Raw genomic sequence first — 27,985 nt, 5'->3', positions numbered from 1 at the left:
CTCCCATTTTGTCTATTTTTATCATTTTTTTTCTTTTTTATACACATGCTATATTTAAGCCATCTTAATAAGCAATTACAATGATCATGTGGTTTTTTTAATAGAAGTGGTCTAAAAGTACAACATTTCATTGGAATATTAAGTATCAACTGGATTGGAAGCATTGTGCAATATTTAATTAATTTTATATGTGGATTATATGTGTTCTTTATTTAAAGAATTTAATATTTATTCCTACTAATTGAATAGCGCCTACCACTTCTTCTTTGAAGTTTTTTCTTGATTGTACTAACTAAGGGAAGCAATACCCTGTGGAAGGCTGCAGTTCAAATAGTAATATTGTCACCAGATTAAGAGACTAGCGCCCTAAGAATTCCTTTTTTCCACGGCATCCATGGCCCAAAAAATTTTTATTGAGAAATTCAGTAAAAATTAAATGTAGTAAATTGTGCTTAGATGTCACCCTTAGGGTCAGTTATGTGGTGGGGACAGGAATGTGCTTCATTTGTGCATATATTTTTGATAGGCAAAACCAGTGCTAATGACTGCCAATCACACTGACTAAATCTAATTTTGTTTGGTACTGGACTACCAACCTGAGGCAACCTTGCAAGTGTCCTGAGTCACCTCAGGGTGCCACGGCACCCAGTTTGGGAACCACTGGACTAGAGAGAATTCGGAACACTATCCATGTAGAATACTTGCACTACACCTCTACTAACATTAGATGGCGGTATACATTTTGTGCATGAGAGAAGGAGAAGAAAACAATGCACTGCAGTACATGATGCCTGGGCTCTACTATTCATTAAAGGGCCCCATACACGGTGCGATATGCACCTTGCAATGTGATGGCCAATACAATGGCCGACATATTGAGTAGTCCCCACACACAGTGCGATCCACTGCCCGACAGCCTGATATGCTGCATGGGATTGTACATCGCATCACCAGATTTCTTGTGCAGCATGTAAGATCTAGTATTGCAAGGAAGCGGCTGTGCAATACCGTCCAGCAGATATTTTAATACTGCAGGAGGCATCTATAGCAAGCATACGCCTCCTAACAGCAATATCGATCCAAGTGCAGTGTCTGGAGATGCTGCCTCGGATCCCCATTGCAATCATCAGTAGCAATGGCGGCAGCAACGGCCAGTCTGAGTAAGCTCCAGCTTACTCAGGCTGCAAGACTGCAATGCCAGGAAATCTGCGTCCACTGATGCAGACCCTGGCCTTGGCACTCCCAGAAAACATGCCGCCCCTGTTTCCGGGAACATTGCCTAGGCATGACCCCGCTCCGCCTGCCAAACGCCGGGGCATGTAAATCATAGTGCGGCTTGGAGGATCTGAAAGTGATATAGCACATGCACAGAATGGGTCCTGCCCAGGCACAGAATGGGTCCTGCACACGCACAGAATGGATCCTGCAAACGCACAGAGTGGGTCCTGCAAAAGCACAGAATGGGTCCTGCACATGCACAGAATTGATTCTGCACATGCACAGAGTGGGTCTTGCACACGCACAGAATGGGTCCTGCACATGCACAGAGTGGGTCTTGCATATGCACAGAATGGATCCTGCACACGCATAGAGTTGGTCCTGCACACGCACAGAATGGGTCCTGCACACGCACAGAATGGGTCCTGCACACACCACACACAGAGTGGGTCTTGCACACGCACAGAGTGGGTCCTGCACATGCACAGGATAGGTTCTGTACACGCACAAAATGAGTTCTGAGCAGACTGGAGACTAAGCAGCCATGGAGGGATTGACCGAGTGCTAGTAGGCGGCTGCTACACCATCTGCACCCTTGTCTCCCCGAATTATGAATCCAACTCATACAGCAGTGCACTGTTACTTCATTGGATTGTGGTGGAGCTCCGGAGCTATTGAACCAGGCGAGTTACAGCCATTTAATACCATTGCTTGCATCCATTTGGACTCACTTATCTGCCGACGGGCAAGAGTACTAATTTATATACGGGATGTGCAATCGAATTACTGCACAAGTTTTAGTGAAGAAACACTTCTAATCAAGAAAAAGTTAAATGACTGTGGACATTGGTCACTCTTGATATATATCCTAGCGGTAACAGAATACACAATTTATAATATTTCTTGACCAGCGATATGTACTTGGTTACACAGAATTAGTTTCTGTCTATTTTTTAATGTTATATGTTATGTTAGTGGGTTATGTGTATCTTATGGTGTCAAATTAAATTGGTTATTTTTAAGAGAAGCCTTGTTTTTGATACAGTTATTCACACAGGTGCTACCAAGCTGTAAGAATTGTTACATCATTAATTTAATACTAACCTTGAAAGCGCAGTTCAAATAATGTTTAGTATGTATAGATATCACAAAATAACCTAAGTAAAAGTTGACGGATAAGCAGCAATCTTTAAACTGAAAGGGGATTTTATTCAAGTAGAGAAAAGGTTCTCACTAATTTTATTATATAGGACTGGTTGACATTTTCATTGCTTAAGGTGCGAACACACGTAACAATTTTTTGAATGATTTATCTATAACGACGTCGTTATCGTTCAATCGTTTAAAAAATCGTTAATTTTTTGGGTGAACGATATTGGTCCAAGCGCGCTCCCGTTTGTAGTTTATCATCCATTCTGACTGTCCAACATAACGTTTTCGTTCATGTTGTACAGAACGAATGATGAATGATGTCCATTCACTGTATGCATGATTAAAAAATCGTTCATCGTTCATGAAAATCATTGGCAAATCGTTCATTAATTTAGTAACCAACGATTTTTGTAAACGATTTTCGTTCACTCTTTCAAGGGAAAATCTGAACGAAAATCATTGGTTACTAAAATCGTTACGTGTGTTTGCACCTTTAGATTAGCATTGCAAATTACCTGCTCTGGATCCATGAATGCACTTTCTAGATGTCTCTGTGACACTGCAGGATGGCAAAGTAATAACCAGTTTGTACAAAGCGTCTGCTGATGAGAGACGACCTCTTGTACATAAAAGAAGCATCGTTAAAGTTTGAATAAACAATTACCTGTAAGGAGGTGCTTACATTGCATCAGGCTGTCTGCTCAAAGCTGCCACTAAGAGATGATATTCGTAAAAAAAAAAAAAACATATATAATAAACAAACGGTTTTTGCAACCAATACGTCACTGCTGTAAGGATATTTTATGTTAACATATTACATTTAGGGGATGATCCTGAGTTGCACGCTGCTATGACCACTTTAGCATATTTTCCCGTAGTTGCGTGGGCGACTTTATGTTAATGCTAGTACCAGCCCTTCCCCTGGGGTACAACCATGCGTCTGACTGTGCAAGGACTGAGACGCCAACTTTGGGCGTCTTTAGACTCCACCATCGGTTGCACAATTGAGACCTGAACCAGCCTCACGGCAGGTGCAGAGTTTCCATCTGAGTATGTCCTCCAAAGTGAGCGATTAAACTCCTATGTATGCAACCGTGACACGCCCATAACACGCCCATAAGATGGTCCATCCGCGTGCATCTTAATAGCCACCTCCTTTCAGCGCCCAGTGGCCGACCAGGAATACCCAATACACTTCCATTACACTTTTGTGTATGTGCATCTAAAGTCACTACTGCGACTATGTACGAACACAATCAGGACATATGCGCAGTAGCAAAAACAATCGATCATCAGTATCCAATATCGACATGCGATGCCTGAGACTCATGCCCCGAGGCATTTCCTCTGTGTGGGAATTAGTTTTCAGAGTTACCCTTGTTGTGAATCAGAGGTATGTACTGTATGCTAAACTCTAAAAAGAAGAAGAAAAGGCAGCTTCTACTGCAGTTATTAATATCAAACAGTGGGCAAAACATTTGTACCAGCATACCAAAAGTGACTAAATCATGGGTTTATCTGTTACTGTCTCTAGGTTCCTCTCTATTCCTGGGTTGATTACCTTAGAGCAGGAGCCTCTTGGTGTGTACATATATGAAGCTTTAATGGGGGTATATATATGGTGGTAGAAGGGGTATATAAAGTAGGGTAAGGTTAGCTGGATAAGAGGTATAGGGTTTATTATCATCTCTATACTGATGATACTCAGATCTACATTTCCTCACCTGATCTTTCCCCCTCTCTACTGACTCGTATCTCTAATGGTGCGTACACACTGGGCGATAAAGTGGACGACTGACGATATCGTTATCGTTCAGTCGTCCACTTTATCGTCCATTTTTAAGCCCAAAAAGATGAACGATGACGACGACGCGCGTTCCCGCGGGTCGTTCGTCATCATCGTTCATCGGGCTGACATGCAGGCCAACCTGACGATCTCGTCAGGCTGCTGCATGTCAGGTAATGGGGGAGAGAGCCCGGCACTGAACGATATCATTAATGATATCGTTCAGCGGCTGTGCTCAATGTCATAAACGACATTGAGCACAGCCTGCCGGGGAAACACTAGACGATATCGCTCAGGGAGCATATCGTCTAGTGTGTATGCACCTTAACTGTCTCTCTGCTATCTCTTCCTGGATGTCCCAGCGATTTCTCAAGCTTAATATGTCTAAGACTGAGCTGATAGTCTTTCCACCTTCCCACATAACAAGATGTCCCACTATTTCTTTATTAATAGATGGCATAACTATCTCATCTAGTCCCAAAGTGCTCTGTCATGGAGTCATCCTGGACTCTTCCCTCTCCTTCAAACCACACATTCAGAACCTCTCGCAGTCCTGTCATTTCCATCTCAAGAATATTTCCAAGATCAGACCCTTTCTCACCCAGGATGCTACCAAAACCCTTGTACATTCACTGGTCATGTCCAGATTGGACTACTGTAACCTTCTCCTAGCTGGCCTCCCCAAATCCCATCTCACTCCTCTCCAGTCTGTGCTTAATGCTGCTGCTCAGCTCATCTTCCTCTCCAAACGCTCTACATCTGCCTCCCCTCTTTTGCAAGCTCTCCACTGGCTCCCATTCCCTTTCAGAACCCAATTCAAGGCTCTCATACTCACTTACAAAGCCCTCACCCATTCCTCTCCCATTTACATCTCTGATGTCATCTTCCTTCACTCTTCTGTCCGCCCTCTTCGTTCACTTAATACACGCCGCCTTTCATGCCAATTGGTTACTTCCTCCCACTCCCACCTCCAAGATTTTGCCCGTGCTGCTCCTCACCTTTGGAACTCCCTCCCTCTCCCTATCAGACTCTGCACCTCTCTACAATCTTTCAAACGAGCTCTTAAGACCCACTACTTCATTAAAGCCTTCCAGCTCTCATCCTAACTTGCTGCTACATCTTCCTTTCTCCCCGCCCACCCCATTCTGTCACTCCTGTTTGTTTTCCCGTCCCTTAAAGAATGTAAGCTCTTTCGAGCAGGGCCCTCTACCATCTTGTGCTTCTCCCTACTGTAATTTAATTTATCTCTTACTCCCCACTTGGGCAACTAACACTTGGCTGCTTATGCGGGCGTTAAGGTCGCAAATATAGCAATGTTTATCCAAGTCCTGTATTGTATTCTATGTCAATGGCGCTGAGGAACACTTGAGGCGCCATATAAATAAATGATAATAATAATAATGATAATAATGGGTGTGTATTGTGTATATTATACTATAAACCCTGTAAACGTGTGAGTTGAGGGTTTTGAGCCAGTGAAGCAGCACAAGACCTCTTAGGAATATGCTAGAATTAGCATGTGCAGTAGGTAGGCTATTAGTGAGATAGGGACTGAGCGTGCAGGGGCTGGTGCTGTGGGCAGAGCGGAGTGGAGGTAGGGGATATAACGGGCTGCCTGAGCACTGAGGGTCAGTCTGCTGTTCCCCCTTGAGCGCTCAGGTCAGGGTCCCTCTGGCACTGCTTAGTCATTAGCGCTGTTACTGGCAGTAGTGGAGGACCTCCGGCACTGGAGCCAGTAAGGGCTTACTTTGGCCAAAAGTAACACTGCCACAGCCACTGTCCTCCGGCGGGCGGCAGTCCCTGACAGGGGAAACGCGTCAGTGGGTGGGCGGCAATCATCCTGTGACGGCTAGAAGCTGGTTGGAGATTGGCTACCCTATGTGGAGAAGGGTAGAGATGGAGATTTGCCTGACAGACAGCGACGGAGGTGAGGGGGGGCATGGCCTTCAGTCGGCACCCCTTGTACAGCAGCAGCGCTGGCTAAGAAAGTCAGTGACAGGCAATAAATCTCCAACCTTTCCGTAGAGTGCTGCAAAGTCACAGCTGAGGACAATGGCTCTGACAGTGCCGGAGGCAGCTCGCAGGGTCTGATGGGCATTGGGCATGTTTTTTTTTTTCACTGGCCGCTCGCTAAGCTGTGGGAGACCTCCCACAGCTTGTGCGAGCGGCCAGGAGGCTGTCGCAATTATCGTGACCATCGGTCTTGCGACAAGACCCTGTGGTAGGGTCTCGGCTACCGGACTTCCTGCTCTAATAGAGCAGGAAGTCCACTAGTGATGTCAATAGGGCCTCCCACAAACGGCTGGCATTCCTAAGGGAATGCCTGCATTTGTGCAGCCACCCCCCCCTCCCCGCCTACAAAACGGGGCGAGCTGTCACTCACCATCAACAGCCGCCCCGTCTTGTATTGAGCCCGCAAGTGACTGAAGTTAAGTCGCTCGGCGAGGCTCGCGCATGCGCACGCCGGATGTGGCGCATGCACAGGGGGGAAACATCGAGCCAATTGCGAGCACTGTGGGCTCGCAAGTGGCTCTGAATCAGGCCCAGTGTGCGTGAGTAGTTACATTAATACACTGTGCAGCAAGCAGCATTTATTAACAGCAGTACTCTGCTGAACTATTTACACCCAGAGAACATTAGCTATTCCCTGGACATTGTATTGCAGCTCATATATAAAAGGAATGAGACTAAGGAAATACTGGTCTAGAATCCTAAGCTAAATGTTGAACTTTACAGTGAGCCTATAATAAGAGCCACGGGAAGGAGAGGAAGCATAGGGAGAAATACAGTTGGAACACAGACAGGTACCAGTCAGATAGTGAAGTCTCTATAAAGGGTGTATTTTACTGGAGTAAAGAATAAAGAAAGGAAATACATAAGCATCAGTAATTGAAAGTATTATCACTTGGATGCAGAATAATCTAGATATTGGATTTCAGATCCGATACCACGTACTATGGGGAGACAGTATTTATTAGCTGTAATAAGATAGCACTGGCTTCAACCCTTTAGACTTTTATGTAATTATGACATAAATACTTTGTTAGTGTAATTGTATAAACAGCACAGTAGCCTTATTAAGGAAGATGATTTTGAACTTTAATTGTATATGGATTTATGCTCCCGAGTTCTGGACTTATATGGACTCTTTATCTGCTACAAAATAGACATTTTAGCAGAGACTAAGTGCATAATCGCATCATCATCACCCGAACCCCCACTTTTACATGCGGTCGTAGACAATGCGGGAGACTTGCCTCCTCTTGCGGGGTGTCGGGAGCGGCACCCGATTTTTGGGAGGCTCCCTACAGTCCCAGGAGAGTAGGCAAGTATGTGGTGGTGAGAGAGAGGAAGAGGGAGGAGAGAGAGAAGAGGGGAGAGAAATTATATATATATATATATATATATATATCACACACTGTGTAAGCCACCCCTGCCACCAAGAAGAGGTACAGAGGGAATTGGGAGGGTGGACCCTCTTCTTGGGGGCAGGTATATGGGGCAAGGTAATTTCTGTGTCTTCTATCTTTCATACTGCCATAGAGAGTTTAAAACTAGTGGATAACCGAGAGTGAATGTGACCCCACAAAGAATGATCCAACTTACTGTGGCCAGGCTTTCCACAACAGAACAACTTCATAGATTAAAGTACTAAGGTAAAAAGTCTTTATAGAAAATCAGCTTTAAAAATAAAAAAAATGATATATAGAGGCAACTTTTTATATATAGTTTCAACTGTTTTCAAAACACACACATACTTTTACAAATATTTAACAAAATATGAATAAAATAAAAACAAAGCAATACACTTTAGACATGTAAATTTTAATAACTGTTGGTATAGAATAGACATGTGCAAGAAGCTGAAACCTATAGCCATATGGTCTTCTATTCCTCATTGGGATGTGTTCCCAGCAGAAGGAATTGGATTCTGATTAATTTGGGATTTAAAGAACCAGGCCGGAAGAGGTATCACCACTGGAGGTGGCCTAAAGAAGAGCTGGAGACCATCCAGGGAGTATAAGACCAATGGGAGATGTAAAACTTACCTGGATGCTGATAAATGTTGCAGTGGGGAAGCTGACACCGCTGGAACTGGGTCCGGTGAGTCGAGAGACTTTCTTCCTTATCTTGTTTGAATCTGAAGAGATGCAACTTCAGCTAATGGTGGTCTGCGGCTGCAAACCAACCAGGGATGGGCAATCACAGACAGATGGGGAGCTCTAATCATGGCTCTCCCTGCCCATACACCCTACCCCGTTATCTTGACTTATATTACCTGATGTAAACGTTGAGAGTGGTGCGTAAGCCATTTATATATTAGCTCGCTTGAAATGCAAGAATGTTGTGTGCGCAGTTTATTGGTGGAGAATAAATGTAGAATTTCTCCTGAGGATAGTTTAGTGCGCCAAAGCGGAAAAGAAGTGCTGCGTCAAGATGAAAACGCCAGACAGGGGACAATAGTTCAAGCATCAAGAAGAGATATACTGTAAACTGTTAGAAAATGACAGTTGGGAGCTGATTGGCTGGAGCACCATTTATCATACACAGTGAAATGTATTACTCGTTTTGGTGATAAAGCTGGTTAGTAAATGGGGGCCTATATTTACTGTTAACCCCCAATGTCCTGCATGATATACATGGCAGTGCCCCCCCCCCTGCCAGAGCACCTAGTGATGTCATAGAGGCAGCTGATGATGTCACTATTGGAGGTGGGATGGGTATAATAAGGCAGCTGGATGCTTCCTGTGTTATATCTGATATTGCTGGACTAGTGACAGTACAGATATTTTTCTTCTCATTTCTGAGTGGATAAAATGATACTACGATGAAGAAGGCGGGAAATAACCAACCTAAAAACCATCAAATGACTGTAAGTATCTCTTATAGAGCCATGGACTCACTACTAATGGTTAATGGTAATAGGTCACTGCTATATGATTTCATATATAAGTTCAGAGTTAGATAAATTAGTTTTAAAAACTCCCTTTTTCTTTGTATTTATACTATATACTATTAATAACTGTTTTGCTTAGTAGCTTTCCAGACTTTCTGATAATTATGTTATGGTTCTGATTTCAAATTATTTAAAATAATAGCAAAAATATTGTGAAATGCTGTTAGGGGAAGTGTATCTTTTTCACTGTTTGCTTTATATTAGTGGTTTTTGCCACTATAGGGAGATTACCTTGGCATTAAAAATCCTGTATTGTTCTTATGTCTGTTTCATTATTTCACAGGTCGCTCTACGCATCCGTCCATTTAATAGGACAGAGGCTAAGAGCAGCGCCCGATGCATTATACACCAGCTCGGGCCGCAGGTAAGAAAAGGCTAATAACAATATTTTAGTTTAAACAACTGAATTAGTTTAACATTAAACACAATTAATTATACAATTGTTTTCTTACCAATACATTATTCTTAGATTTATTTGTTATTCAAATTTTACTTTATAGCACATTTATTTATTTGATTTTTCACATTGTATATATATCTGTGTTTATAAATATGATAAAAAGAAAATGTTTTGCTTTGTGAATCAGAGGTGGAACGCTATCCACAGTCCCCATAAGACCCATAAGCAAATCAGAGTAATGACCTGCTGCACAGATAGTGCACAAGAAATGGGGAAATCATGGACCATTGCTGGCCTAAGCAAATGCTGGGCCTGCTGCAATACACCATTGCATGGCTCCTAAGCTGCTCCTCCCTCTTACTAACCAGCTGAATACGTTTGTCAGACAGGGGTGTGACCCCACAGACCAGTAGAAAGTGGTGAGCTCTCTGCTTATGGCTTCCTATTGGCCTACGAGGTCACACCCCCCTAGGCTGCACATGCAGCACCAGCTATTGCTATATCCTCTGAAGATAGTGTGTGAAGGTGTATCTATGTTTATACCACAGAGAGGCCGGACAACATCTTCGATCTTGCCCTATCTGCCCAATCTAGGGCTCTCGTTTAAGTAGGGATAAAAGATGTTATGCACATATTTTATGGACAGTAACAATTTCCTCCAATAAGGAGGTTATGCTGAGAACTATAGTTCCATAATAGGTAGCAAACCACTTTAGACATAATAAAATAAGTTATTATTATAATATATCTCACTTACAGTGGGAAGAACCGCCAAGTTTATGAGTTAGACCATTCTGTGTCTTAAGGGCGTAAAAACCAGTGACTAGAAGAGTTTATATAGATATCAGCAGAATGTTCCCGGAAACTGCTGAAATGCTGACAAATATGTCTCTATATTCCCAGGTCGCGTCCCATATGTGACTTTGCTTTTATCTATTAATATAAACTGGACATAAGATTATCTGCTGCAACCGGAGAGGTGCTTGTAGAGCCTGGTGACATATAGTGAACAAGTCTTCTCTTTCCTTACAGACAGTACTACTGCAGGACCCTGGCGAGGATCCTGATGATGTCCTGCGTTGCTGCAGGACCAGGGAAAGGACGTTCACCTTTAATGAGGTGTTTGATCAAGCAGCTACCCAGGTGATTGAAATCAAGATATATTTACAATGAATAATAAAAGTTAATAGTATATATAATACAGTATTCAGAGACATTCTAAGAGAAGAGGGTTCCTGTGTGCTGTCTCTGAACAGGCCCCCCCAAACCATTGTACTTGAGGTGTAGTCTCTGGTTCTGTGCCAGAGCCTATTGTGCAGGTATACTGTATATCTCTGGGAAAATGGTGCCACAAGATAAATTTCTTTTGAGGTGGCCGCGTGGTAAGTACATACAATGGGTGTATGGAGTGTGGTGTGGGGGCACTGGATTCAGGTGCCCATGTGCATCACACACCCTACACCCATTATACATATGGCAGCATTGCTCATGCTGCATCTTGTAAAGGGAGTAAAATAATTCATGAGAACAATTTATCATCATATGTGAATGTAGCATTAGCCAGTAATGCCTGTACAGCTGTCATTTCTCCTTATTCAGTATAGGGCATATTTTTACATTATTTTCATGATTGCTTATGTAGCATCAATAAATGTGTCTCATTTCAGGAGCATGTCTATCAGTCCACAATGAAGAACCTAGTGGATGATATCATCTCGGGGTACAGTGCTGCTATATTTGCATATGGCCCAACAGGTAATATTAATGTTATTAATACATAAGTCTAATTGCTTATATTGTATGTGTAAAAGTAGTGAGCTGGTGAAATGAGTGGTGGTAAAACATGTGGACCATCTGTATTGTTAGTAATTGTGAGCTAGTAGTTTCCTAATGGGCTGGTGCAATTATCCAGATGGTTCCAGAAAGTGAGGCGTTCGGTGAATGGCACAATCCGGGTCTATGCACTGAGGGCCCGATTCAGACCCGCTCGGTCGATGGTGCCCAAGTGCGCATGCGCACGATGGAGGCACCTCCGTCGTGCGCACGCATGCTCGAGATCCGAATAACGACGGCCAAGCCGTCGTTACGGGTCTCGCACCAAAGGGGGTCTCGCATCCTTTGGTGGGCGTGCCGGGGGCGTGGCTCCACTAACATCACTAGTGATGTCAGTGGGAGTGCTTTTGGCTCTGATAGAGCCAAAAGCACTCCTGGGCTTGCGGCAGCGAGACCCTACCGCAGGGTCTCGTCGCAAGTCCGATGGTCGCGATGGTCTTGACCATTGCGACCATCATTTTGGCCGCTCGCTATAGCTGTGGGTGGTCACCCACAGCTATGCGAGCGGCCAGGAGGCCGCTCCAAAAAGGAGCATGGACGGCCCTGATTCAGAGCGAGCGCTCTGTCAGTGCGCCCGGCTCTGAATCAGGGCCTGAATCCTCAGTGTAGTGATGACAGATACAGGATAATAGATAATATTTAATTGAAAACATCCAATAAGGGCACAAGTCATAGTTCTTAAGGATACCTCTTCTATTTGGGGCAAGGTAATAGCATGAGAATGGTGACAAGTGTGGTACTGTAGTTAGAAGGTAAATCTCATTTACCAAAATATTGTTATAGATTTGGTCTAACAATATATTACACTATAGCTGTACAGGTGTACAGGTAAAAGTATTGAATCACATAACTATGTTACAATGTTGTTTTGTGTGTAATAAATAGCCCCCAAATGTGCATATTATAGATTTTTATATAGTATCTTAAATTATGTTTACATTTTAATGGTTATATTGTCAGCTTGTGATAGGCTGTGGTTACCACTGCATCTAACTCTCACTGACCAGGGAATAGGTGCACCCATCACCAAATGTGGAGGCAGCATTTTATGGACAGAACCAATATACAATAGTGCACAGTCTATCCATTCACTAACAAGCGGTGACATCCCTGAGAGAGTGAACTGATGAGCAGCATCCTGATGAATATTGGCTTAGTCACATGATGTCTGTCTCTGTTCATTACTGACATGACACGTTGTATAATTGTATATCTGCCATTCTTTCTTGTAACATCAGTGAGTGTAAACTAAATGCCTTTATATTTATTACAGGCACCGGGAAGACCTTTACTATGATGGGCAATGGGCATGAGCCCGGAGTTATATTTCGCGCTCTGAAAGATCTATATAAGACTATTGAGGTGCAGAGAGGGCAGAATAAGTTCTCTGTATCATTGTCCTATGCTGAGGTAAATATGTGAGGAATATGTGTTTGGTTTATATTCTATGTATCTTATTTAGAGGTGGATGGAACTCTGGGGGTTTGCATAAGATATGCATTTACATACAGCACATACATGGGCGTCGAGCTTACATAAGCCAAGTAAATTGCAGTACAATGATACATGATGTATAGGCAGATTGGGTTGTGTGTCTATTGCCAGTGCTGGAGGGTCAGATGCAACTACACAGAGTGATGATAACTGTTAGCAGCGCTATCCTCTGATTGGCTGATTGTGTATCTACCCATCAGCTGATAGTAGTAGATTCATTAGAATCCCAGCTATGTTATATGGAGTCACGGCAATATATTCACATTACTTAATTGATACCACTAGGACTACTGCAGGACCCAATCATCTCATTTGAGTTTTGAATGAGGTAACAACAGATGTTTGTATTATTACTATTATTATCCTGTATTGATATGGAGACGCAAGGATTACACAGAGCCTAACAATGTACATAAACAATTGAGCAGACAAGAAAACAGGGACTTACAGTACAAAACAATGCTGGACAAATGCATTGTATATAAATATTGCTGTAACACCGGTCATAACACTGAAATAAGTAGCACGGTGGCAGAAGTCAAGGGCTTGGTGCTGTATATAATAGTAAGGGAAGGAAAAGCACACGGGGAAGAGGGCCCTGCTCGTGGAAGCTTATATTCTAAGTGGTAGGGGCAGACTGACAAGGGTGACACAGATGGGGCAGGCAGTGAGCATGGGACAGAGCGTTAGGATGAGAGATGGAAGGCTTTGATGAAGATGTGCATCTTGAGAATCCGTTTATAGAGAGGTGGAGAGTCTGACAGGGAGAGGTAGAGAATTATCAGCGGTAGGGAGCAACATATGCAAACTCTTGGAGGCAGTCATGGGAAGAATAAATCAGTTGGCAGGGGAAGCAGCATTCATTAGTGGAGCAAAGAGGGCAGAAGGGAGTGTGAAGGGAGATGAGGTCAGAGATATAACTGGGAGATGATTGGGTGATGACTTTGTAAGTGAGTGGGAGGAGATTAAATTGGGTTCTGAAAGGAAAGGGCTTGTAGGAGAGGGTAGAAGATGTAGGACGTTTGGAGAGGAAGATGAATGAAATAAGCTTTTTATGTGTCTTCCTTACGTACATTCTGCACACTTATGTGGCCAACTGTAAATGATTCCCCTTCATATAATAACATGTATTTGGGCATAACTAGCAATTACCAGGCCCGTAACAAAGTTTGAGGGGGAAATTAAGACCCCCTACTCTGCTTTTTTGAAAATGCATGAGGACTAGTGCAGAACTGAAAGCTAAGATGGGCCGCTGCCCTACTGTATATGTACATTCCCCAAAAACCCTTTCTTCATGATACACAGCATCTGGAGAACTACAAGTAACATATGCTCTTTTCAGAGAGTAATTGTGGATTGTATCACTTGTGCTTGTATTGCAGAGAGTGATTATTCCTTGTATTGCAGAGAGTGATTATACCTTCATTACATTTGCAGGTCTACAATGAAACCGTTCGGGATTTGCTAAGACCGTCCTCTGGATGTTTGAACCTTAGAGAGGATCCCTATGGCAACACCAGGATAGAAGGGATCGCTGAGTTCTTCCCCAGCAGTCCTGAAGAGGTGACTATCATTGGTCTGTGCTACCCTTCTGCAGCGTCCATGTATCACCACTAGTCATCCCTCTCTATATTATTATTATTATTATTATTATCATCATCTTTTATTTATAAGGCACCACAAGGGTTCTGTAGCACTGAACAAGGGGGAAATTACAATTCTGTCTGTAAAGAACCTATTAATGTGTGTGTGAATAAGCAGAGCCCATGACTATGTGACTGCTGGTGTAGTGACCCTGTTATAGCTATAACACATGGGCAAGTATAACTTTATGTGTTGGTGCATCTATATTACTTTCTTTTTCAGGCCATCGCATTACTGACTAAAGGGAATAAGCGCCGCTCTAAGGCAGCCACAGCTGTTAATAAGAACTCATCCCGCTCCCATGCTATTGTACAAGTCACCGTAAAGCAGACGAGCAGTGATGGAGTGTGCACGGGCAAGCTTTACATGGTAGACCTGGCGGGATCAGAGCGAGCATGCCAGGTACCACTTCTGTTTTACATCACATTATCATTTCTTTGTATTTCCCCTACAATGCCAAAGAGGTAAATATCGTAAGAGTTTGCTATCCTTCTGCAGTGTTCATGCTTCACCACTAGTCGTCACTGTCTACAGAGAGAATATTTGTCAGTCACATCAGTCCCTGGCCCATTGCAGCTTACACTCTAATTTCTCTAACACACACAAACACAGAACCCATGCAATCACAAAGAGGAACATACAATGTGTTTTCAGTAATATAGGTTACTAAAGCTGCACTAAGCTAAATGCTTTGGTGTTGAATCAGTAAGCACAGATACTGTAGTTCACTCAGAGCATGCCTGGGTGTGTGCCTACTATCCGCTCTAAGGGAACGCCTCTGCCAACTGGAGAACAATCTACAGATGTGCACTGTGCAAGATTTTGTTCCAGTCCTGCTCTGTACGGTGAGGAGCAGTGGTGCACCAACACCATACATATTATACTAGGGATACCTTTCCTGCTCCCCACTGCTCCCCTTCTCCTTTATATTCTTCTGCTCCTCTGCAAATGCCGCCACCTTGCTTGGTAAAGTTAAACCCTGATGAAAATCTAGGTGCACTCGCACACAGAGCTGTAACAGGGCATAATTGCACCCTGTGCCACCCCCGCCCCCTGAGCACACCATGTCATGATGTTGCATGTACTGTTTGACATCATTATGTCGTATAAAGGGGCTGTGACATCCATTATGTGTATAATAATCAGAGAGCTAAGTAGTCCTAGGGTAGTCCTTGTCCTGTATCCTGAGGTGGCATGTAAAATGAGCTCTTTTCTTTGATTAAAGTTCTTATGAATGTTGGAATTTGTTTTTGCATCTTTTTGTAGTGAAGGAGATATTACAGAGCATGTCATGTTTATAGCTCTTTCTCTCATGTTTGTAGTGCTCACTAAGGGGCCCATTTATCATTCAATATTTGAGGTAAAATCCCCAAAAACACCTGTTTTCGGTGGTTTACCTCAAATACTAAGTATCCCCCGGATGTATGAAGGAGGGACCACAGCAGCTATCTCCGATACCTGCTGCGAACCCTCCATTGCTGCCGGCAGCCGCCTCCCCCATATGTTTCTATGAGGGATGCGATACTGCCAAATGTATCAATATCGGGAATGCGTAGCATTCCGGATATTGGCCCCAGCAGATGACGCCATCAGAAGATAGCGTTACCCACTGTAGTCTATGGGGACTTACCGCATATCAGCCCGCAAAGGGATCTCCCAAATCCCTCCACCGGCAATGGGCGCCGCGCTCATGTGTAGTCCGTGGGACTGCGCAGGCGCAGCGGCCCCGAATGCAGTCCGGCCACATCACAGGGACAGGCTCCTTTCGGAGCCCATCACCCTGCATGTTCCGGATAATATATCCGGATGCTATGATCGCATTTTGCAATGCGATCATGGGCGGTACTGCATGCCCTGATTGCGTTGCAAAATGTGATCATTAATAAATGGGCCCCTATGAGTGGCCTTTCTCCCTTAAGAGCCGTGATTCCTAATCTGTTACCGGCCACCGCCCCCTTGGTTACTTACATTTATTTCAGTGACCCCACCCCCTGAGACCTTACTCATAAGAAATTATATACATTTTTGATTAATGTTATTTTGTAATTAATAACATAGACCAGTATCAAATTAATGATACTAATAATCGAATTACATTTTTTTTAGTAGCCTGAGTTAAATTACATGCAGTAAGAAAAGCATTTCAGCCAATATTACTAACTAAAACAAAGGTAAATGGATATTCACTGTCTTAGGACACAATTGGAGTAAATTGTGTAAATAGTTTAATCATAGTTTACGTGTTTGTACCACATCACTGTGACTGAAGTCAGATGTGTCTTCATTATCTTTTCTGTTTCTATGTCAGACTAAGAACACTGGCCAAACCCTGAGAGAAAGTGGCTATATAAACCGCTCCCTTCTGGCCCTAAGGAACTGCATTATGGCGCTACGCAAGAGACCAGGCAGCCATATCAATTATCGGGACAGCAAATTGACCTGGCTGCTAAAGGTATGTCATTACTATGAGATTTCCTACATACATATGACAATACAACTGTACCTGATGTCAGGGACATTAATAAGAGAGAAGGGCCCCATGTGCAGTCTCCATGCAGGTCTCTCCCTTCTCTTACAGGCACATGCACTAATTGTACTCTGGCACTGCGCTTTCTTTACTGGGCATGTGCAGAACCCTGAAATATGGCACCCATGTCATTCCCCTGGTGACTACATTGGTGATTATAGCAGCATTGGAAGAGTGTTAGGTATAAGTTATAGGTGCAGGGTGTGCTCTGTGAGACCACTGGACATGTACATTGCATACCCTGCACCCATTATAGATACACCCAGGGGCATACTTATAATGGGTGCTGGGTGTGTAGTTCCGGGGAGGCCCGCACTGCACACCCTGCACCCATACTTTTTTATATTTACCTCTTCTAAGTCCAACGGAGTAGTGTCACACAAAACACCTGGAAAATGGCTGCCGTGGCCATTTTCCCAGCATTTTGTGCATGCGCAGTAGGAAGTCACAAGGGAAAATGGCTGTCGTCCCATTTTCTAAGTGAGAAGCTCATGCGCAGTAGACTCTGGGCACACGCTAGTGCCCAGAGTCTACTGCTGCAGTCAATTCGCTGACGGCAGCCGGGGAGAGAGGAGGGGGCCCCAGTTGGGGAGTGAACATTTCCCTTCTCCTCTTTAATATGCCCCTGGATACACCCATGGCTGATGTATCCACACTGGAACCCCATTCATCAGGAATATTGCTCCTAAGACATTGTTCTGCTGTTTTATCTCAGACAATGGCTGCAATCATCCATGATATTAGTAATTAGTGCAATCAATTGTTTCTCACAAATATAGCATAAAATAATAGTAATAGATCTTTAAACTGTGCATTACAATGTGTAAGGATTCCTCAGTGATCTCCCCTATAACCAGAGCTTTATCTATCACAGGGTGCACTGAGTGGCAGGAGCAGAATGGTGATGATCACACACATCAGCCCTGCGGATGCTGCCTATGAAGACTCTCGCAGCACACTCACCTACGGGAGCAAGGCCAAGCACATCAAAACACTGGTGAGCTGCCCCCAAGGGGTAACGGCATATTTATCTATGTTACTGGGTATAACTGTGGTGGAACAAGGGATTTATTATTAAATAAAACAAACATTATGAAAATTCAAAATCAGTTTTATTAGAATATTGGTTGGAATGTGATCTTTTACTTTCCATTAGAACTTCACCTGCAAATTAAAATATGTTAAAAATATATACTAAAGGCTCAATCAGTCATAAAAGCTACGTCTGTCCTATTACATGTCTGTGTGAGGACACGTAGGTTACCCATCCATAATCTCCTGTCTCCCTGCTTTCTCTGAGTGTGCCAGTGCCCAGTAACTAACTCTCTGCTGTTTTCCCTTCCTCCTGCAGGTGGAGAGGAACCGTGTTCGTGCCCCCCACAAAATCCCTGAGGCTATAGGAGAAGACAAAGTGCAGCGGAAAGACCCTCGTCCTCCAGGTATTCTTGTTTCTTGTAATGAAAAGATTGAGGGGTCTGTTTATCATAGTTGTGGACTAACAATCTGCATCACCACTTATTGCAGCAATACAGATTGTAGTTACACCACAAGTTACCATGCTGGGTGGTTGGGAGGTATGTACATATGCTGGTCTTAACAGTTGCAGATTAGGCAAAGGAATCAACTGACCCAGGAACAATAGGAACAAATAGGCAGTGGCATCACAAGGGGGGTGCGGCTGTCACCTGTCGAAGGGTGACACCAAGGTGCAGACTCCCCCTCAGTGACAGGAGCCGAGTGCTGCACTGTAGTATTAAGTGCAGCACTCGGCTCCTGACACTGTGAGGGAGCAGGCACTGCACACAGAACAGGGCAGCCCGCACCTCCTGCACCCCCCAGTAAAAAGCAGCACTGAACAACAGAGTTCAGGTTCTAATGGAAAGTAAAAGCCTCTTGCGAGGCCATGCCCACTGTACGCAAGGCCATGCTCCTATGTCAACAGTGTGCACATCATCCCTCCCTGCACCAGGTAACAACGCGGGGAGGGACACCACTGCAAAAAAGGGTTTACACTTCCAAACTATAATCCATTGACTAAATGAAGCAAAACATATACCAGACATAGTAGTAACTGTACTATTTCTATATTCTTTTCCACAGAGCCAGCCCATAAGGGCAAATCCCCCAGTTCCAGTAACACTGGTTCTATGAGACGCTCTGAGTAAGTACTTTGTGCAGATATAGCATGAACAATATGTAACAATGTGATTTATGGGTAGAAATGTAAAATGATGAAAATTAGTGTAATTTATAGATATGAATAGATTGTGATGACGTTTTTTTTTTATCTTTTACTATATAAATGTTAATCATAATTCAGCATAATATCTAGCTATGGGTACATTATTATATTATACTAATCTTAGGTATTAGTACATTCTCATGGAGTCCTTTAGGTTCAAATGTGTCTGTTTTCTCTTTTTAGGGCTCGGCTGCCTAAATTGTCATCCACGGTCCCTATCTCAGGAAAAGACCTGGCAGTACCTGAGCCAGTGGTTCCTATGCCAAGAGAAGACATGGCAATACCTGAGGCTGTGGTCCCCCTGTCAAGAGAACACCTGGCAGTAACTGAGGCCGTGGTCCCCATGCCAAGGAAACACCTGGCAGTACCTAAGGTTCTGGTCCCCGTGCCAAGAAAACACCTGGCAGTACCTGAGGCCGTGGTTCCTATGCCAAGAAAACACCTGGCAATACCTGAGCCCGTGGCCCCCATGCCAAAAAAACACCTGGCAATACCTGAGGTAAGTGCTATCAGTGTCTTTGTGGTTACTTACCTTTTCTTATGTCCTAATATTTATATATCTCTTTCTCATACAATGTAATGCTTATTACACTGACATTTAAAGCTTATATTACTATACAAGTGTCAATTTATACACAATATGAGAAAGGAAAAATAGGTGTCTTGTAATACAAATGATCTTGCAATAACATTGGGCATGATTCAGAGCCGCTCATCAGCAGCTGCTCGTTCATTCTGAGTGATGTTTGCACAACTGCGCATGCGTATGGTTCGCAATGCGCATGCGCAAACCAGTCATTGTGGTCGGAAATCGTACACTCGTAAAACAACAAGGGGCTGCTAATTTGATTGACAGAATGTACCATTTGTGGGTGGTAACAGGGGAAGGTGCTTGAAAATGGGGGAGTGGAGATCCGAATGCAGGCGTGCCTAACGGACAAAACGGCATTTAATGGGAGTGCATAATTAGTATAGGAGCATCATCGACCACGTCACTTGGCTGTCTTTTAACCTGAACTGCTCGCAGTGATAGTGGGAAGTAAATCCTACCACAAGCACTGTGAGCATTACAGATGCCTTTCGATGTTCCCGATTAATCTAATAAATAACGGAGATGATGTGTGATGCGAACGGCAAAGGGGCGTCTTTACAAAATAGCAAGCACATTTTTCGGACGTTTGCTCAGACATAGAGGCATCAACACACCGCAAAGAGCGAGCGCTCAATTTAAATTGAGCGTTCCCTTTCTAAGAACGAGCGTCCACAAATTGCATCCGGGCCTGAATCAGACCCATAGTCCATTATAATTGTAAATTAAATAAAAATAATTGGTAGTGGACAATACCATGGCTGCGATTTAATTCAAAGAGATGATGAATAGCCCCAGGAGGGAGCTCCCAAAGCTAATCAACTCAGCCTGATGTTTGGCCCAACAAGGATTTTTTTGTGCGCCCTCCTGGGGGTGAGAGGAGAATTCCGACAACAGCCTTGCAGCTAGCACTTTAGTCAGAGAATGCCGGTTCTCGCAACTAAACACCCATGTTAAGTCACGAGAACCGGCATTCTCCAACTTAATAGCGCGCTGAATTTAATAGCAGCCAATAAGATAAGCTATATACTGTATATAAAACTAAGAAATGTGAACAAAGGCATGAAAAACTTCTAAATAAAACTAGTAAAACAAATATATTTCAATTATATATAATATATCTAGGCATCATTTGTAGTATTATAGAATTAAATACTGAAATTCTATTAGAAATTGAACTGCCAATTAAAATAATATATACTACATGCTCAATCAGTGATAAAAGTTACACCTATGGTATTACATGTCTGTGTGAGGACACGTAGGTTACCCATCCATAATCTCCTGTCTCCGTGTTTTCTCTGAGTGTGCAGTGCCCAGTAACTAACTCTCTGCTGTCTACCCTTTTTCCTGCAGGTGAAGGCGCACCATCTGAGTCTGGCCCACAAGATCCCTGAAGGCGCCAATAAAATCAATGTTCAGCTGAGACTCGTTCAGGTATTCTTGTACCATGTAATTATAAGTTTAAGGGGTCTGATTATCATAGTTATGAACTAACAATATACATCACAGTTTATCACAGCAATACAAATTGTAGTTACCCCGCAAGTTATCATGCTGGGACAGTTGGGATTTGTGTACGTATGCTGGTCTTTACAGTTGTGCAATACGTATCTACTGTATGTTACTGGGTATAACTGTGGTGGAACAAGGGATTTATTATTAAATAAAACAAACATTATGAAAATTCAAAATCAGTTTTATTAGAATATTGGTTGGAAAGTGATCTTTTACTTTCCATTAGAACTTCAGCTGCAAATTAAAATATGTTAAAAATATATACTAAAGGCTCAATCAGTCATAAAAGCTACGTCTGTGCTATTACATGTCTGTGTGAGGACACGTAGGTTACCCATCCATAATCTCCTGTCTCCCTGCTTTCTCTGAGTGTGCCAGTGCCCAGTAACTAACTCTCTGCTGTGTACCCTTCCTCGCACAGGTGGAGAGGAACTGTGTGTGTGCCCCCCACAAAATCCCTGGGGCTACAAGAGAAGGCAAAGTGCAGCTGAAAGACCTTCATCAACCAGGTATTTTTGTATTTTATAATGAAAAGATTAAGAGTTCGGTTTATCATAGTTAAGGACTAACAATCTGTATCCCCACTTATCACAGCAATTCAAATTGTAGTTACACTACAAGTTACCATGCTGGGGTGGTTGGGAGGTATGTACATGTGCTGGTCTTTACAGTTGCAGTCTAGGCAAAGAAAGCAACTGACCAAGGAACAATAGGAACAAATAGTGGTTTACACTTCCAAACTATAATCTATTGAATCTATTGACTAACCGAAACAAAACATATACCAGACATAGTAGTAACTGTACTATTTCTGTATTCTTTTCCACAGAGCCAGCCCTTAAGGACCATAAGGACAAAGCTCCCAGTTCCAGTAACACTGGTCCTAGGAGATGCTCTGAGTAAGTACTTTGTGCAGATTTCACATTAACAATAAGTAACAATGTGATTTATGGATAGAAATAAGTCAAATTGGTGTAATTTATAGATAAGAATTGTTTATTATGAAGTATTTTTTAGCTATTACTATTTAAATGTTAATCATAATACACCATAATTTGTAGCTATGGGTACATTATTATATTGTACTAACCTTAGCTACTGTTACATTCTCCTTGCAGTCATTTAGGTGCAAATGTATCTGTTTTCTCTTTTTAGGGCTTGGCTGTATAAACTGCCCCCTGTGGTCCCCATGCCAAGAGAACACCTGGCAGTACCTGAGCCCATGGTCCCCATGCCAAGAAAACACCTGGCAGTACCTAAGGCCGTGGTCCCCATGCCAAGAGAACACCTGGCAGTACCTGAGCCCATGGTCACCATGCCAAGAAAATTCCTGGCAATACCTGAGGCCATGGTCCCCATGCCAAGAAAACACTTGGCAATACCTGAGGCTGTGGTCTGCATGTCAAGAGAACACCTGGCAGTACCTGAGCCCATGGTTCCCATACCAAGAAAACACCTGGCAATACCTGAGGTAAGTGCTTTCAGTGTCATTGTGGTTACTTACCTTTTTATTATGTCCTAGTACTTATAGCAGCCTAGACCCTACCGTAGGGTCTCGTCGCAAGGCCGATGGTCACGATTATTGCTATGGTCTCCTGGCCGCTCGCACAAGCTGTGGACCCAGCCCACAGACCCAGCGAGCGGCCAGTGGCAGCGAGCGGGTCTGAATTAGGGCCATAGTCTATTATAATTGTAAATGAAATATAAATAATTGGTAGTGGACAAGTCCATGCCCATGATTCAATTCAAAGCAATGATGAATAGCCACTGGAGGGAGCTTCCAGAGCTGTTCAATTCATCCCCCAGAGCTGTTCAATTCAGCCTGATGTTTGGTCCGAAGTAATCCGACAACAGCCTCTAGGCCGGCACTTTAGTCGGGGAATGACGGTTCTCGCAACTAAACACCTATGTTAAGTCATGAGAACCGGCATTCTTCAACTTAGCAGCATGCTGAATTGAATTGCAGCCAATAAGATAAACTAAATATATAAAACTAAGGCATGAAATACATCTAAATAAAACTAGTAAAACAAATATATTCCGATTATATATATCTAGTCATCCTTTGTAGTATTATAGAATTAAATACTGAAATTGTATTAGAAATTCAGCTGCCAATTAAAATATGTTAATAATATATACTAGAGGTTCAATCAGTCATAAAAGCTACACCTATGGTATTACATGTCTGTGTGAGGACACGTAGGTTACCCATCCATAATCTCCTGTCTCACTGATTTCTCTGAGTATGCAGTGCCCAGTAACTAACTCTCTGCTGTTTATCCTTCCTCCTGCAGGTGAAGGTGCACCATCTGAGTCTGGCCTACAAGATCCCTGAAGGTGCCAGAGCAACCAATGTTCAACTGAGACTCGTCCTCCAGGTATTCTTGTACCATGTAAATTAAAAAGTTAAGGGGTCTGTTTATAATACAGATGTGTCCTCTTACATCAAGTCTCCTTGCACGTTAAACAGCCCTTCTACTCGCCCCATGCCATGGCGTGACTCGGTAGCGCCAAGCGTTTTTGTGCAACTATTTACCTTCAAATGTGTCTTATATACACAATTATGTAATTAGATAGCATAAGCATCTTCTGCTGATTAAAATCATATGCAGTATGACTATGTTCTCTGAGTGAGTGCGGGTGTATCTGCATGCGAAATGCTACGTTACAGTGTCAGCGGCTGTAACACTGTTTAGCATGCAGATACACCCGCAGATGAACAGAGAACAGAGGCATGCTGCATATCATTTTAATCAGCAGAAGCTGCTTATACTATCTATTCACTGTGCAAATAAGATGCATTTGAAGGTACAAAATCGCACAAAAGATGATCGGCGCTACCAAGTCACACGGAGCTCCTGCGACTTGTAGTGCGCGGAGGATAGATGTATGTGGACATGTCTCTAGTTGTGGACTGGCAATCTGCATCACAGCTTATCACAGCAATCCAAATTGTAGTTACCCCGCAAGTTACCATGCTGGGACAGTCGGGACGTGTGTACATATTACGGTTGTGCAATATTTAAAAAATAAAAAAGGCTGCCTTGGGGTATGCTGTAATAGAGTGTATATTGCATAGGACTGGAATGCAGATTAGGCAAAATGAAGTGACTGGCATGGGAACATTAGGAACAAATATTGGTTTATACATACAAACTTACAAACTATAGACCATTGACTAACTGATGCAAATCATATACCTGACACAATAATAACTGTAATATTTCTGTATTCTTTTCCATAGGACCGGACTGGTAGGACAACAAGCTCAGTTCCAGGGACATTGTTCTTATGAGATGCCCGTACGTACTTTGTGCTGATATCGCATAAACAATATGTTACAATGGGAATTATGGATAAAAATGTTACATAATGAAAAATAGTGTAATTTATAGATAAGAACAGATTATTATATTATATAGTTCTATTTAAATGTTAATCATATACCATAATACAGGGCCGTAACTAGGGCATTTGTGGCAATTGCCTCCGCATAGAGTGCAACATGCCCTGAGAGTGGAACCGGCTGCCCGACGCAATCTCTATTTGCCACTGGGTGCCCACTGCTATGTATTATTAGCTATGTGCCCGGCTACATTACTGCAGCAGCAGCCCTGCCTGTCACTCTCATGTTGCTCCACCTTTAGACCCTTCAGCAGGGATGGGAGAGGAGCGGTTTGTTGGAAGTTGGAATGGGCATGTAAGGGACGGCAGTAGTGGCAGGCAGCATGACAAGTCCGGCGCCGGTATCCTACATAGAAGGGCCCAGTGCACAGTCACAGCAGGTAAATTGGTTCTATATATCAAAGTGCCCTCATACTGACATTTAAACCATTTTAACTATAGTACTTTAGACCATGGGGATATTTTTCATCTACACAGCAGATTTCATTTCAGTAATCTAATTTAAGGACACTACTGCCAGCCTCTACTATTAGGGAATGGTGTCCTACAGAGAATACTATATTTTGTTCAATTGTGTTCTTCGATCTATATACATATCTTCCAGCATTTAAACACACAAAATGGGGACAAACAATATTATCAGCCAAGAGCCCAAGGACCAGACTGCCATAGTGTCATTTGCCATGGCCCCTCCAGTGTTACAAACTATCAGTAATATCAAAATATGACATGGTGGGGAAGGGGACGGGGGGGCACCGTTGCTTCTTCTCACACAGGGCACCACAATGTCTAGTTACAGCTCTGCCATAATACCTAGTTATGGATCCCATTCGTATACTAATCTTTGCATCTCAGTAACTATCATAGAGCAATTACATTTTACATAAAATGTCATTGTAATATATTTATATCTCTGTATAATAATATAGAATAACTGATGAGTATAAAATGAGGAGGACAATGTCCAAATGAAGTGAATCAGCCTCATTAAGTTGTATAATGTTCTCATGGAGTCTTTTAGGTACTATGGTGTCTGTTTTCTCCTTTAGGGGTTTGCGGCATAATGTGCCCCCCGTGATCTCTATGCCAAGGAAACATCTGGCAATACCGTAAGTGCTCTCAGTGTGGCTACTCTCACTTTCCCTATGTCCTAGCATTTATAGGGGTTGGGTACGGAATGCCGGCACTCGTATCCCGGGGGTCAGAATCCTGATACCAGCATCCGGGCAGGGTTAGAATCCTGACACCTGTCGGTAAGTATCCTCACCCTGCCCTCCCTCCTTGCATCCTAACCCTAACCTTCCCCCTAGTGCCTAACCATAACCCTCCCATTACCCCACTACTTACCGTCGGGATGCCTGTGCCGGGATTCTGACTGGTGTTGGGATTCCGGCCCTGGCATTCTGAGCCCTGGCATCCCATCTGCCAGGATTTATACTACATCCCATTTATACATCTATTTGTCATAGCAATGTAATTCTTATTACACTGACATTTACATCTCATATTACTCCTCCTGTATCATAATTTATACACAACTTGGAGAAAGGAAAAATAAGTGTCTTATAATGGAAATGACTGGGCAGAGACATAGGGCCTGATTCATATAAGGATCGCCATTGCAATCGCAGCTCTGTAACCGCTCACAGGTCTGCTGCGAAAATATGCTAATGATCGCTATCACAATACCGTCACACTGCCGGCATAGACTCCCAGTGCCTCCCACTACCGCTATCTCACATCTGTAATACCTTGCACACCTTCATAAACATCGGTAACATCGAGTACCATCGGTCCATTTTCTTGTGGTTCCATATACTGTATAACACAATCCCTTTGGATTACAAATTAAAAATTGGGCTAAAAAATTACAATAACTGAAAAATTTGTTACATGACTGAAACAATGATTGCTTACACTTTGTCATTAAACACTTTTCATTAGAATTATTTGGGGAATTGTATTCTGGTTAAATTTTCCCTGTCATTGCTGTTATTTTTAGAGTATTCTCAGTATTGTTAAAACATAAACATTTAATTCTTCCTATGAATTGATAATCTGAAACTTTAATTGATTTCCTTTTAGATCAAGACTACAGCTCGTTGTAGCGCACGTCCTGTCATCCATCTGGAATGTGCCCATAGAAGGTGAAGAAAAGATCCACTTGGGCCGAGGCCGTCACCTTGCTGCGTTGTCCAGTAACACCATCGGCCATTTAACAAATAACATCTTACCAATTAAATAAACATCATTGGTGATTTTAGTGGTTTCAATTCATTACATTTCACAATTTAATTTCATTGTAACCTTATTTTATTGTATTCTTGTTACATAGTATTATTCTTAGATCTCATAAGGTTTATGTTAGGGCTGTACCAGAAAGAGATGATAAGACCATTAGAACTTGAGGTCTTCACATTTAGCAAGCTGCCTTTCCCTTATAGCCAGACGTGCTTAAGCCCTGGAGATCGTACCATCTACATTTCACACCCCACAAACACACTAATACATAGCCGGATTTTGGACGAGGAAGACGAGGCACCTGGAGGAATCCACACAAACATGGGAGAACATATAAACCACACACATAGAGAGCTCATGTCCAAATATAATCCATGACCCCAGCACTGTGAGGCAGTAGTGCTAACCACTGTATATTCATGAGACAGTAGTTGCTAATTTACCAGTAACAAGTAACATCACAGAGGCATGAGGCACTGCTTCCTGGTGACAACACAGACTGAATTAGCATTAATATGGATGGGCTGTGTACAGGGGTGGCACTACCATTAAGCAGCTTTAGGCAGCTGCCTAGGGCACAAGCACCTGACGGGATGGCACTGAGGCTGCCAGCACAATAATAAGGATGTCTCTAATGTCCTTAATTTACTGAACACTGGTGGTAACCACAGTTTACAAAAGCCGTGGCCACCACCCCTGCACTTGCCAGCTGCTGTCTGGCTGAGATTACAGTCTGACATGGCTGGTGCAAAACAAAAAAATGTTTAAATTGGTTTTAACGTATTTGGACTGAATTTTCTGGGGGAGGTATGGATGCGTCAAGTGCTTTAAACATTGCAAGTGGTCACAGCAGGTGTTTTTTTAGCGTTTTTTTTAAATTGCGTTTTTCCAACATGAAAATATACTTGGAACCATTTTAATGTACCCCCGATTTACGTGGAACAGTAATTTTCTATTATTTTCAACTTTTTTTTTT

Source organism: Taudactylus pleione, unplaced genomic scaffold (assembly GCF_031769625.1).
Source record: "Taudactylus pleione unplaced genomic scaffold, aTauple2 ptg000398l, whole genome shotgun sequence".
Taxonomy (NCBI): domain Eukaryota; kingdom Metazoa; phylum Chordata; class Amphibia; order Anura; family Myobatrachidae; genus Taudactylus; species Taudactylus pleione.
Note: the sequence above shows the minus strand (reverse complement) of the source record.